We start from the raw sequence: 12,567 nt of genomic DNA, 5'->3' as shown, positions 1-12,567 counted from the left end.
TCTGTTCAGCTCTTTTCCTTCATTTCTTCCTTTTACTTTACATGATGTTCAATAGCAAGTTTCAGAGTTTCTTCTGACATCCACTTTGGCCTTTTCTTTCTTTCCTGTCTTTTTAATGACCTCTTGCTTTCTTCATGAATGATGTCCTTGATGTCATTCCACAACTCATTTGGTCTCCAGTCACATTAGTGTTTAATGAGTCAAATCTATTCTTGACATGGTCTCTAAATTCAGGTGGGATATATTCAAGGTCTTACTTTGGCTCTCATGGACTTGTTCTAATTTTCTTCAACTTGAACTCGCATATGAGCAACTGATGGTCTGATCCACAGTCGGCCCCGGCCGTGTTCTAACTGATGATATTGAGCTTTTCCATCGTCCATTTCCACAGAGGTAGTCAATTTTTTTTTTTTTTTTTTTAGTCAATATGATTCCTGTGTATTTCAACTGGCAAGGTCCATGTATACAGTTGCCATTTATGTTGGTGAAAAAAGTATTTGCAAAATTCTTTGGTCTTGTAAAATTCTGTCATTCGATCTCCAGCATCATTTCTATCACCAAGGTCATATTTTCCAACTAATGTTCCTTCTTTTTCATTTCCAACTTTCACATTCCAATCACCAGTAATCATCAACGCATCTTGATTCCATGTTCCATCCATTTCAGACTGCAGAAGTTAGTAAAAAATCTTCGATTTCCTCATCTTTGGCATTAGTGGTTGGTGAGTAAATTTGAATAATAGTCATATTAGTTGGTCTTCCTTGTAGGCATATGAAATATTATCCTATCACCAACAGGGCTGTACTTCAAAATAGATCTTGAAATGCTCTTTTTGACGATGAATGCAATACCATCGTCTTCAATTTTTCATTCCCGGCATAGCAGACCATATGACTGTCCGATTCAAAATTGCCAATATCAGTCCATTTCATCTCAGTAATGCCTAGGATGTCAATGTTTATGCATTCCATTTCATTTCAGACAGCTTCCAATTTTCCTAGATTCATACTTCATACATTTCACATTCCAATCATTAATGGATGTCTGCAGCTGTTTCCTCTCATTTTGGGTCATGCCACATCAGCAAATGAAGGTCCCGAGAGCTTGACTCCATCCACGTCACTAAGGTCAACTCTAATTTGAGGAGGCAGCTCCACCCCAGATGTATTTTGAATGCCTTCCAACCTGAGGGACTCATCTTCCGGCACTATATCAGATGATATTCTACTGCTATTCGTAAGGATTCTGCTGGCTAATTTTTTGAGAAATAGACCGCCAGGTCCTTCTTCCTAGTCTCTCTTAGTTTAGACGCTCAGCTGAAACCTATCTACCAAGGGTGACCCTGCTGGTATTTGCAGTACTGGTGGCACAGCCTCCAGCATCACAGCAACACATAAGCCATGACAGTACGACAACCTGACAGACAACATGACGAAAATAATTAATGTTAATTAATTGTACGTATAAAAAATACTGAAATGGAAAATATTCTGTTATATATATATATTTTTACCATAATTAAAAAAAAAAAAAGAAATACCAAGGAACAAGACTAAAACAAAATATACAGACCTTTATTTTTTAAAAAACTACAGAACTCACGAGAGATATAAAACATTTACCTAAACAAAAGAGCATATTATGTTATTGGATAGGAAAACAAAATATCACAATAATATCTATTATTCTCAGATTAAGTTGCAAATAAATTCAGACTATTTTTAAAAAGAGACAAAAAAAAAAAAAAAAGATATGAGGATGAGGACTAAAAATGCCAGTTGGGTTAGACTGGCGGAGAGGTCACCAGGGCGAAGTAATATGGGGGCCGGGATTGGCTTTAAACTATTACAGTCTTTTAGGACAAGAGGGACAGGGCAGAGGGCAGACATGCAGAAAACTAGATCAGCCAAATATTGATGACTGCTGAAACCAGGCGACTGTCTGTCCGACTACCCTCTCTAGTTTTGTACACGTTTAAAATTTTCCATAATTTTGTTTTTTCTTTAAGTCACGAACAGTAATCATTCAGAACGCCTGAAAGATGACAGAGAAGTCAGACTGCACGTCAGTTACTCCTTCACTGCACTTACCACCATCATCTTACCTGTTACGTCACTTGTTTTCATGTATTCTGTTTCCGTCCCTTTTAATATATGCTCCATTAAAAAAGGTAAGGACTTCATCTAGCATACCACGAGTCCACAGACCTGGAACATTCGTGACCCAGGTACACAATTTGTGGAATGGATGGACTGAGAGATGGCTGGGCGACGATGGGAGAAGAGTCCAAGCAGTGGACACAGACCTTCACACTGCAGGGACTGGGGAGTAAAGGTAGAGTCAACGGGGGTCATGTTGTCCCAGTATCACTAATTTCACACTGGAGAATGATTTTTTACACACTATGAAGTCTAAGGAAACCCTGGTGCCATAGTGCTGAAGTGCTACAGCTGCTAAAAGGCTGGCAGTTCGAATCCACCAGGCGCTCCTTGGAAACTCTATGGGGCAGTTCTACTCTGTCCTATAGGGTCACTATGAGTCGGAATTCACTCGATGGCAAAGGGTGTTTTTCGGTACTATTTATGGAAACTAAATTCCTTTGAAACGTAGAAGTTGTCTGGAGGACTATTCAGAAGTCCACCTATCACTAACAGAGACCCCAGAAAACAGACGGACAGAGCCAACGCCCCAAGCCAAGAGCACGCATCGATTATTGTATTTCTTATGCATCCGTTTAGTAGATGGGTCTGCAACCCCACTGCAAGCTCCACAGAACAGCGGCCTCACTGTCCTGTGCGCCACAACACCCCAGCCACACACCACAGATGCAAAGGAAGCATGTGCTGAATGAGCGAGTGAAACCACTCAGGACCGTCTTCCAGTGGGCAGGACTCAACTCCCCCAGACTGACGCGCTGGTCTGAACATCTCCTAACGTTCCCAGGAGGGCAGGGAGATGCCCCCTGGACTGGTGTCTCTAGAGAAAAGGAAGAAAATAAGAATGAAGGCTTCTTTCTCCATTCTTGGCAGCAAAATTATTGATACATTATTTCCAAGTGATGCAATGGAAATAAATTTTGTAGCTTTCTTATTTTTTCCCAATCTAAATGGTACAAACGTTGTACTAAAACTTACTCTGAGCCAGACCCTGGGCTTCACACACTGACTAGGACTTTGCCCACAGAGACATGCAGCCCAGCAGGGGAGGAGGACCTAAGCAAACAAGTGCTCAGAAAGCTAAGGACCCAATGACAGCACTGCAGGGTGGGAGACAGGGGAGGGGGACGCAGGGACCTTGGTCACCTGGCTGGAGAGGGAGGGCCAGCATACAGGAAATGCCACCAGGGCTAAGCCAGTTTTATCGAATGAACACATCTCCTCAAGATGGGGACAAAAAGGGCACTGCCAGCCAGGAGCCGCCGGAGCACACGGTCCGGGCAGCAGGGTGAAGGTGAGGGAGGCCAGCACGAGGCTAGGGTAGTGGCCAGGCCTCCTGATGGCAAGAGCCTGGTGTGAGGACAAAGGCCTTAGGACAGGAGGCGTGAGAGGTAAACCCAGGTATGATCAACCCAAGGTATCCTGCGCTTACTCCCCACCCTGTGCTGCAAAGCCCAACAGCCAAAGCCCAGCTAACAGCTTCTCGGTCATTTCCAGCAGCATGAAACCCTGGGGATGCAAAAAAAAAAAGTCTCTAGACCTAATAAGCAAGGACAGCAACCTCATCACTTGCAAAATATAGTCCCTTGGGGCTCATCCGGAGCTGTGGTAGCACAGTAGTTAAGAGCTCAGCTGCTAACCAAAAGGTTGACAGTTTGAATCCTCTAGCCACTCCTTGGAAACCCTATGGGGCAGTTCTACTCTGTCCTACAGGTGACTATGAGTTGGAATCAACTGAACGGCAACAGGTTTGGTCTTTTTTGGTTTGGGGCGTGGCCACACAGGCAGTAAGTTCTGTCTACAGAGACTGCAGCCTGTCTAGTTAAAGGTGGTCAGTGCCACACCTCCACAGGCCACAGAGCTGGCTGAGAAGTGGCAAGTGTGGCACTTCTGTTTTACATCAAATAATAAAAAAGGACAGACGGTTTTAACAGGGGTAGGAAAACCATAAAAGCAGGGCTTATGTACAGGAAAGAAAATCAAAACAAAATTGAGGGGACAACTGGATCGAATTCAGTAAAAAGTCTGGATAAGTAAATACATTGAAAGAAATTCAATTTTAATTCTTTAAGGAATAGATAGATTGGTGACAGTGCGCTACGTGCTTTCTGCAACTTGTAAAGACTTTAACAACAGATAAGAGTAATGTATGCACCTGCAGTCTTAGAAGCTTGTGAGCAACCATCTAGGATACTCCACTGGTCCAACCCCAGCTGGAGCCCTTAAGGGAGAATAAAGAAAACCAAAGACACAAGGAAAAGATTAGTACAAAGGACTCCTGGACCACAACTACCACGGCCTCCACCAGACTGAGTCCAGTATAACTAGATGGTGTCCGGCTACCATCACCAACTGCTCTGACCGGGACCACAATATAGCGTCCCAGACAGAACTGGAGAAAAACGTAGAACAAAACTCAAACTCACAAAAAAAGACCAGATTTACTGGCCTGATAGAGACTGGAGAAACCCTGAGAGTACGGCCCCCGGACACCCTTTTAGCTCAGTAATGAAGTCACTCCTAAGGTTCACCCTTCAGCCAAAGATTAGACAGGCCCGTAAAACAAAACGAGACTAAAGGGGCACATCAGCCCAATGGCAAGGACTAGAAGGCAGGAGGGGACAGGAAAGCTGGTAATGGGGAACCCAAGGTCAAGAAGGGAGAGTGCTGACATATCATGTCATGTGGTTGGTAACCAATGCCACAAAACAGTATGTGTATTAATTCTTTAATAAGAAACTAGTTTGGTCTGTAAACCCGCATCTAAAGTACAATTAAAGAAAATATATTCAAAAAAAAAATGATGAATACATGTTACCTAGATGCTGGAGGGGTGGGGGACTTACGGCCATCTCCTGAAACTTACTCTTAAAATTCATCAGAGCCCAACTGTTCTGGGGGGGCACTTAGCTCTCTTGAGAAATGAAGCACCAGGTACCATGGAGGTGTGGGCTGTGACCCCACAGCCTGGCTCCTCCGTTGCCATCACTGTAGTTCCTCACTGTAGCTCGGGGGAGTCCCTAAGGCCTCAAGTTGTGATTAACAGAGTGACCTCGTGAGCTGTGCTCCGCCAAAGAGCCCATGTGAGACCTTAGCACAGTGACTGACAGACACACAGCAGCTCAGTAAGCAGTTCACTCCCCAACCAGGACATCCCTGAAGATTACCATTCAATTTCCACATGAACACACTTCCTTATAGCAGTGAACTCACTACTCTGCAAGACAGTCTGTTTCTGGTTAGAATGCTTAGTGTTTAGTTAGAAAGTTATTCCTTTTGCTGTTTGCTTTTGCAGTCGAACCTGTCTCCTTGTAACTTCTGTCCATTGAGCCAACATCTTCCCTCTAGAAAAGCCATAAAATACGTTTACTGCCCATTGCCACTGAGTCAACCCCGACACACAGTAACCCTCCAGGACAGAGAACTGCCCCACAGGGTTTCCAAGACTGTAATCTTTAAGAGGAGCAGACCGCCACATCTTTCTCCCACAGAGCGACTGGTGGGTTCGAACCACCAACCTTTCGGTTAGCAGCCGAGCACTTAACCACTGCACCACCTGGGCTCCTTACTTCCTCATTCCTATGATAACATTTGAAATACAGTATTGCAGACACAGGGCTCTCCAAATCTATTTCCCATGCTTATACTTCACACCACCCTCGGGGACTCCTCGGTCACAGCGGGTTCCACGTCTCCTTCGAGGCACCATGGTGTAAATGTGTGTCACTGCTTCAGAAAGGCAGGCAGGCAGTGGTTGGACATTTGTAACATCTGGTATCTCTCCTAACTTCTGGACTACAACATGATAACCAAAGGTGGGTATGTGATAAAGTGTTAAGGCAACAAGCTATTTGGAAAAAAAAAATAATAATATAGTTAGACTCCTACCCTCAACTATATGCTAAAAAAAATTCCAGATTAAAGAATTAAATGTAAACACACACACACACGAACTACAAAAAAATAAAGGTGATGGTCTGTATGAATATAGGTAAAGATAAAGAGTGTTCTAAAATAAAAAGCAACACTGAAAACTGTAAAAGGCTGAGAACATTTACTAAAAATAGAAACTCTAAAGTCTGATGTAGAAACTAAATCCATCTCTGACAGAGTGCTACCTGGCGGCCCTTTCATAGCAGGGTTCAGAGGCACACAGGTTCTCAGCTCGACGTGCGGGTTACACGGATTTCTGAAAAATCAAAGTGGCTGAGAGCCTGAACTGACTCCAACATTACACTTTGTCAGCCTATAAATCACGCTGTTAAATCTTTTTCCAACTCTGATGCAGTGTAAGCCCTGGGGTGAACTAGGCACAGTAAGTACATGTGAATGGATGGAGGAGCCTAGAGCCAGCCATACCTGAACCCGTAATCCCTTTCCTCCCTCTCGATATCAGGGAACCTCTCGCAGCCTCAATCCCCCTGTATGTCAGGTGGGAACAATACTCACCTTTCCTGTAATGTGATACAGGCCCAAAAATACTCCCTCCACACCCCCACCCCGTTCCAGGTGACACAGAAAGTATCTGGTCCCAGGCTGTTCTAATTGACCACAGCAAATTTTTATTTACCAACATCATGCCTTCATTTCCAAAAAAGAAAAGAACTTTTTAAAGTCCCATTATTTGCTCTCTGAAAGCAAACTATCTGAATGCAAACTCTCCAGTGTAGGATCTGATGAATCTAGCATCTGAATTAGCCCCTAAGACAGGAGAAGCCCTCCTTAGGGTCAAGCCTCTGAAGTCGCTGCTCCACAGGTAAAAAGACAGTGGCATATTGGCTTCAAATCTCCGCAGTTAAGCCTCCAACAGATTGTGTACTGAGTCTACAGGCTATGGGGGCCACCGCCTAAAACAGTGAGGACAAAATCATCTTAGAGCTCTTTTATTCTATTTAACTGTAGGACTCTGTTTGTTTCCATCATTTTAGACAGTGACTCACAGTGTCTGTGATTTTCATTTGGTAGCACCACAATTTTGATATGCATTTTTTAATGCCCAAGAGTCTGATCTCCAAGGATCCTTCACTAAGTCATTCACAGGATGACACCGTGAAGACACGAACTAGAAGCTGAGGAGAGCCCATCTTATCTCGTTGCCACATCTGGACTCTTGATTAAATCTTGCCTGTAACATTTTGTAACCCAGAAAAAAAGTAACTCTGACGTTTTGCAACACCATCTGAGAAACCATGAAAACAGACATGCTCTTACACACTTCAGCAACAGGACAGAGCGAGGAGGGCTCACGTGCTGACACAAGAAACCAGAGGAGAAAAGGCTCTTGATTAAGAAAGAAGGTAACTAAATACCTTCAACACCCACACATGAGTTCAGGCAGGGTCACCACACCAGCCCTACCAGTATTACGAATTCTTCGACATCCTCTCTGACAGGTAAGGTTTTGTGCCTTTACAGTAACTGAAAAGGGATGGTTAGCAATAATACCTACTATGCATAAATACAACTAACGTTCCACTATCTGGGAGAGAGAAAAACATGAGGTAAAAATATAAATTCACATACTCCGCAGCTCTGGCTCTACTCTGAAGTAATCCAAGCAGAGGTAAAGCAACAGAACATGTGAAACAGAAAATAACTCTGACTACACACTAGATGTCTACCTTAATTACTAGCTTAACTCTAGAACAAAAAAAAATCACTCACGTTGTTTTACATAACATGGAAGGCAAACTATAAGGAAACACGGCAGCATTACTACACACCCTTGTCACTGTCAGCACTCACAGCCCTGTCCGCTCTTTCTTTCAAAGGAGCAGTGCTTCTCTTCCTTCTACTAGTCTTCCTGACAAAAGCGAGCACTTTACTTACTCAATAATGTGCTAGTCAGCGCTTAGAAGACAAAGCCTGCGGAGTTACAATTAACTCCTGCCCAGAGACGATGCAAGCTGACAAACTAAGTGGACAAGTCTGTACAACCTTAGGCAGATGCTTGTCTTTGTCATCCAGTGCCGCTGTAACAGAAAGACCACACGCGGCGGCTTCAACAAACAGAAGTTTATTCTCTCACAGTCTGGGAGGCTACAAGTCTGAATTCAGGGCCTCAGCTCTAGGGGAGAGCTTTCTTTCTCAGTCAGCTCTGGAGGAAGGTTCTTGTCATCAACCTTCCCCTTGTCGAGGAGCTTCTCCGTACAGGGACCCTGGGGGCCAAAGCCTCTTGTTTACTGGTCGTATGAGGTCCTCAAATCTCTTTGCTCACTTCTTTAATATCTCAAAAGAGATTACTGGCTCAAGACACAATCCAATCTTACAGATTGAGTCCCGCCTCATTAACGTAACTGCCGCTAACTCCATCTCATCAGCATCAGAGAGACAGGGCTTACGACACACAGGAACATCACATCAGGTGACAAAATGGTAGACAATCACACAATACTGGGAACCATGGCCTGGCCAAATTGATACACATATTTCTGGGGGACACAATTCAATCCATGACATTCCACCCTTTGGCCCCCAAAAATTCATGTCCTTGCCACATGTAAAACACATTCACTCCATCATAGCAAAAGTCTTAAATCAACTCCAAGTCCAAAATCCAAAAATTCTTCCTCATCTGTGTAATCTAGAACACAAGTTTATCTGCTTCCAAAATACACTGTAGAACAGGCACAAGGTAGACATTTCCATTACAAATGGGAGAAACTGGAGGGGAAAGAGGCATAACAGGCACCAAACAAGTCAGCAGAAGACATTACATTAGCCCTCAAGGCTTGAAAATAATCCTCTGTTCTCTGAGACCATTTACGCGATGGCCCTGCCCTCCAGACTCTAGGTATTGGCCATTCTCCAGATTCTGAATGGAGGCCCCTCGGCCCTGGGTATCAGCTCCGCCTTCCAGGCCCACTGGAACAGCAACTCTGCTCCCTCGGCTTTAGGGGCACCGTTATCCTAGTCCGTGTGAGTGATACCTCCACCCTTAGAAACACCAGTGGCCAGGGTTCCACCCTTAAAGACCCCAGAGGTCGTGGCCATACCCTTTGAGACTGAGGTAGCTCAGCTTTCTGAGTTCCTCGTTTCTTCAGCTTCTGCTTCCAGGTTTCTTGGCCTCTTGGCCCTTCGGGCCTGTCATGAATTGAATTGTGTCCCCCAAAATTATGTGTCAACTTGGTTAGGCCATGATTCCCAATACTGTGTGGCTGGCCTCTATTTTGTGATTGATATAATTTTCCTACATGATGTAAATCCTAATCTCTGACTGTGGTTAATGAAGCGATTGGGTTATGCTGAAGAGGATTAGGGTGAGATGTAATACCCTTGCTCAGGTCACATCCCTGATTGAAAGTAATGGGAGTTTCCCTGGGGTGTGGCCTGCACCACCTTTTATTTCACAAGAGATAAAAGGAAAGGAAAGGAAGTCGAGAGTGGGGGTCCTCATATCGCCAAAAAAGCAATGCCTGAAGCAGAGCACATCCTTTGGACCTGACGTTCCTGTGCAGAGAAGCTCCTAGACCAAGGGAAAACTGACAACAACGACCTTCCTCCAGAGTGGACAGAGAAAGCCTTCCACTGAAGCTGACGCCCTGAATTTGGACTCCTAGCCTACTAGACTGTGAGAGAATAAACTTGTTTGTTGAAGCCATCCACTTGTGGTATTTTTGTTACAGCAGCACTAGATGACTAAGACAGGGCCTCAGTCCCTCTTGCTGGGGCAAATGTTCCAAGGCTCTATAGCTCCACCAGTAAGTGCCTGGAGGCAGCCCACTCCACCAGTGAACTTCAGCCGGAAGACACTCAGCTTTCTTGCTCCATGGGTCAGCAAGCCTATCTGTACCAATAAGTGCCTGGAGGAACCCTACTCTGCCAGGAAGCCGCCTGCCAAAAGCACTTAGCTCTCTCGCTTCGTGGGTTGGCTTCAGGGCTGTCTCACACTGGCCTCCTGGTTCTGGTACTGCTGCCATTTCTCTGCTTCTGCCCCAGCCCTAGAATCAGCCACTCCTCCAAGGAGTCCTGGTTCCTTTCATTGCAGAATGGCATTACAGACCATGATCTGGGCTCAGTAGTTGTTCCCATACAAACTCATAACCACAATCTGATCATGAGAAGACATCAGACAAACCCAAATTATAAAATACCTGATCAGTACTCCTCAAACTACCCCATCAGTACTCCTGAAAACTGTCATCAAAGACAAGGAAGTCTAAGAAACTGTTGAAGGCAAGAGGAGCCTAAGGAGATATGATGGCTCAATGTAATGTGGTATCCTGGATTGGACCCTGGGACAGAAAAAGGACACTAGGAAAAAACAAGTGAAATCCAAATAAAGTAATGTGTCCTAGTGACACAGGATGTTAACAACTGGGGAAACGGGATAGGGGCATGCAGGCTCTCTCTGCACTGTCTGCAACTTTTCTGAAAATCTAAGTTAATTTTTTAAAAACCTACATACGAAGAATGCAAAGTACATGTACAACTTTGACTAAAAACAAGTATACATGCAGCATGTACGTTATGAACGTACGTTTCTCCTGCATTTTAGTTTCTGCATTTTCAAATATGTGCTGTTTTATTAGAACAAAAACGAATCTGCAGATACCTTAGTCAACTATCATTATACTTCTCATTTAGAACTGAGGAAACAGACAGTTAAGTGGCTTAAGCTCACATACCCGTAATGACAGGACACGAACAGACCCAGGCTCCCTCTGCCCTGGGTGTCTTTGATTCAGTAGCCACACTGCTGTGCTAACAAACTCACATTCTTGCATGCACGTTCACCAAGAAAACAGAATACCTAACTGGGCAGTCTACAGCCACAGACAAACGAGCTTCTTAACCCTTCAAATATAAAAAGGATTTGACACTCTGCCATCAGAAAAATAGGCCAAGCTAACACCAAGACAAAAATAGAAGCACTGAATACTTAGAAAAAAAAAAATTTATACCAGAACTGGTAAGATCTAGAGGCACCCTTGAAAAGTTAGAGAGTATGAATTTTTGTCATTTCAGGTATCGAAGGACTCGAGATCTCTTTACTTCATATAATTATTTTATTCTCCCCCTCCAAATCCTAACACTTGAGGTGTTTCTTTATGCGCCTTTCAACAGTCTGAGAAATGTTACCACAACCTTTCCCCCCTCAAAAAGTAACGAGAAGAAAGCACAGCTGCAAAGGAAGGGCATCCTCTCCGGCCCCTCTGCTGCGGGTTTTATCACGTGAAATGGTAAAGAAAGCTCAGAAACAAGCACCCAAAGGGAGGTGTAGACCCAGATGGTGGTGCTCCTACCACACAGTGACTGGACTACAAACCACAGACTTACACACTCTAAAATGGTGAGTTTTATGTGATGTGAGTTACGTTTCAATTAAAAATACTAATAAGGGGAAAAGAAAAAAATTCATGCCAAGACAAAAAATCAAAATTAGATCTACAGAAACAATAACTTAAAAATGGAGAATTCCAAATAAAATATTTTTTAAAATAGTAATCATAATATGGCAGAAAAAGCAACCTGTCTGGATTTACAGAGTCAAGAAGAACAAAGAAAGAGATGTGAATTATCGGGCAGTTCTCAACTATGAAACAAAGTTCCTATAAACACAGCGGAGGGGAGCAGACCTGTTGTCCTCGAGTCAATTCCAACTCATAGCAACCCCTACAGGACAGAGCAGAACTGCCCTGCAGAGCTTCCAAGGCTGTAATCCTTATTGGAGCAGACTGTCACATCTTTCTTCCGTGGACCAGCTGGTGGGTTCGAACCACCAACCTTTCAGTTAACAGCAAGTGCATAACCCATGCACCACCAGAGCTCCTTAGAGGGGAGCATAAAAAAGGGAGAATAAGATAGAGGGAAGATCACAGAGGTCGTTACCTTGCAAAGGTAAAGCACTACGCTTTAGATGTTTTTTCAAGACACACAGCTACCTGAGCTGAGCCAGGGAGCACGACCCTCAGCCTCCTGTTCTCACATCCAGTCACTCAGCTCTCCTGAGCACTGGACTCAGAGGGGCCCCGACACAGAGGAAAGGTAGAGAAACAAGCAAAGCCTCTAAGAGCCAACAATCCATGTTGTACTCAAGGAAATAAATACTCAGGATCTTGGAACTCAAGATTACAGGGTATGTTGTTGTTGGGTGCCGCCGAGTCGCTTCCGACTCAGAGCAACACTACATACAAGAGAATGAAAACACTGCCTGGTCCTGCGCCCTGTTGTTATGCTTGAGCCCACTGTCGCAACCACTGTGTCAATCCATCTTGTTGAGAATCTTCCTCTTTTTTCCTAACCCTCTACTTTACCAAGCATGATGTCCTTCTCCAGGGACTGATCCATCCTGACAGCATGTCCAACGTATGCTTCTAAGGAGCATTCTGGCTATACTTCTTCCAAGACAGCCTGCTCATTCTTTTGGCAGTCCATAGTATATTCAATATTCTTCGTCAACGTCATAGTT

The 12,567-nt window shown here is 44.1% G+C and overlaps 1 protein-coding gene across 2 annotated transcripts in view; it reads right to left on the bottom strand.

Annotated features, from left to right (window-relative positions):
- Window positions 1-12,567, bottom strand: part of KLC1 (kinesin light chain 1) — an 87,269-nt gene that overhangs the window by 64,360 nt on the left and 10,342 nt on the right. Inside the window, exon 1 of one of the 2 annotated variants that reach the window (XM_010588858.3) lies at window positions 2,105-3,010. The exons of the other annotated variant lie outside the window; for it this stretch is intronic. The gene's annotated coding sequence lies outside the window, so the exon portion shown is untranslated. Of the gene's footprint in view, window positions 1-2,104; window positions 3,011-12,567 lie in introns of those variants that run through there. 2 annotated transcript variants of the gene reach the window in all.

The sequence above is a fragment of the Loxodonta africana genome, chromosome 10 (assembly GCF_030014295.1).
Source record: "Loxodonta africana isolate mLoxAfr1 chromosome 10, mLoxAfr1.hap2, whole genome shotgun sequence".
Taxonomy (NCBI): Eukaryota; Metazoa; Chordata; class Mammalia; order Proboscidea; family Elephantidae; genus Loxodonta; species Loxodonta africana.
Note: the sequence above shows the minus strand (reverse complement) of the source record. Positions and strands in the feature narration are given on the sequence as shown.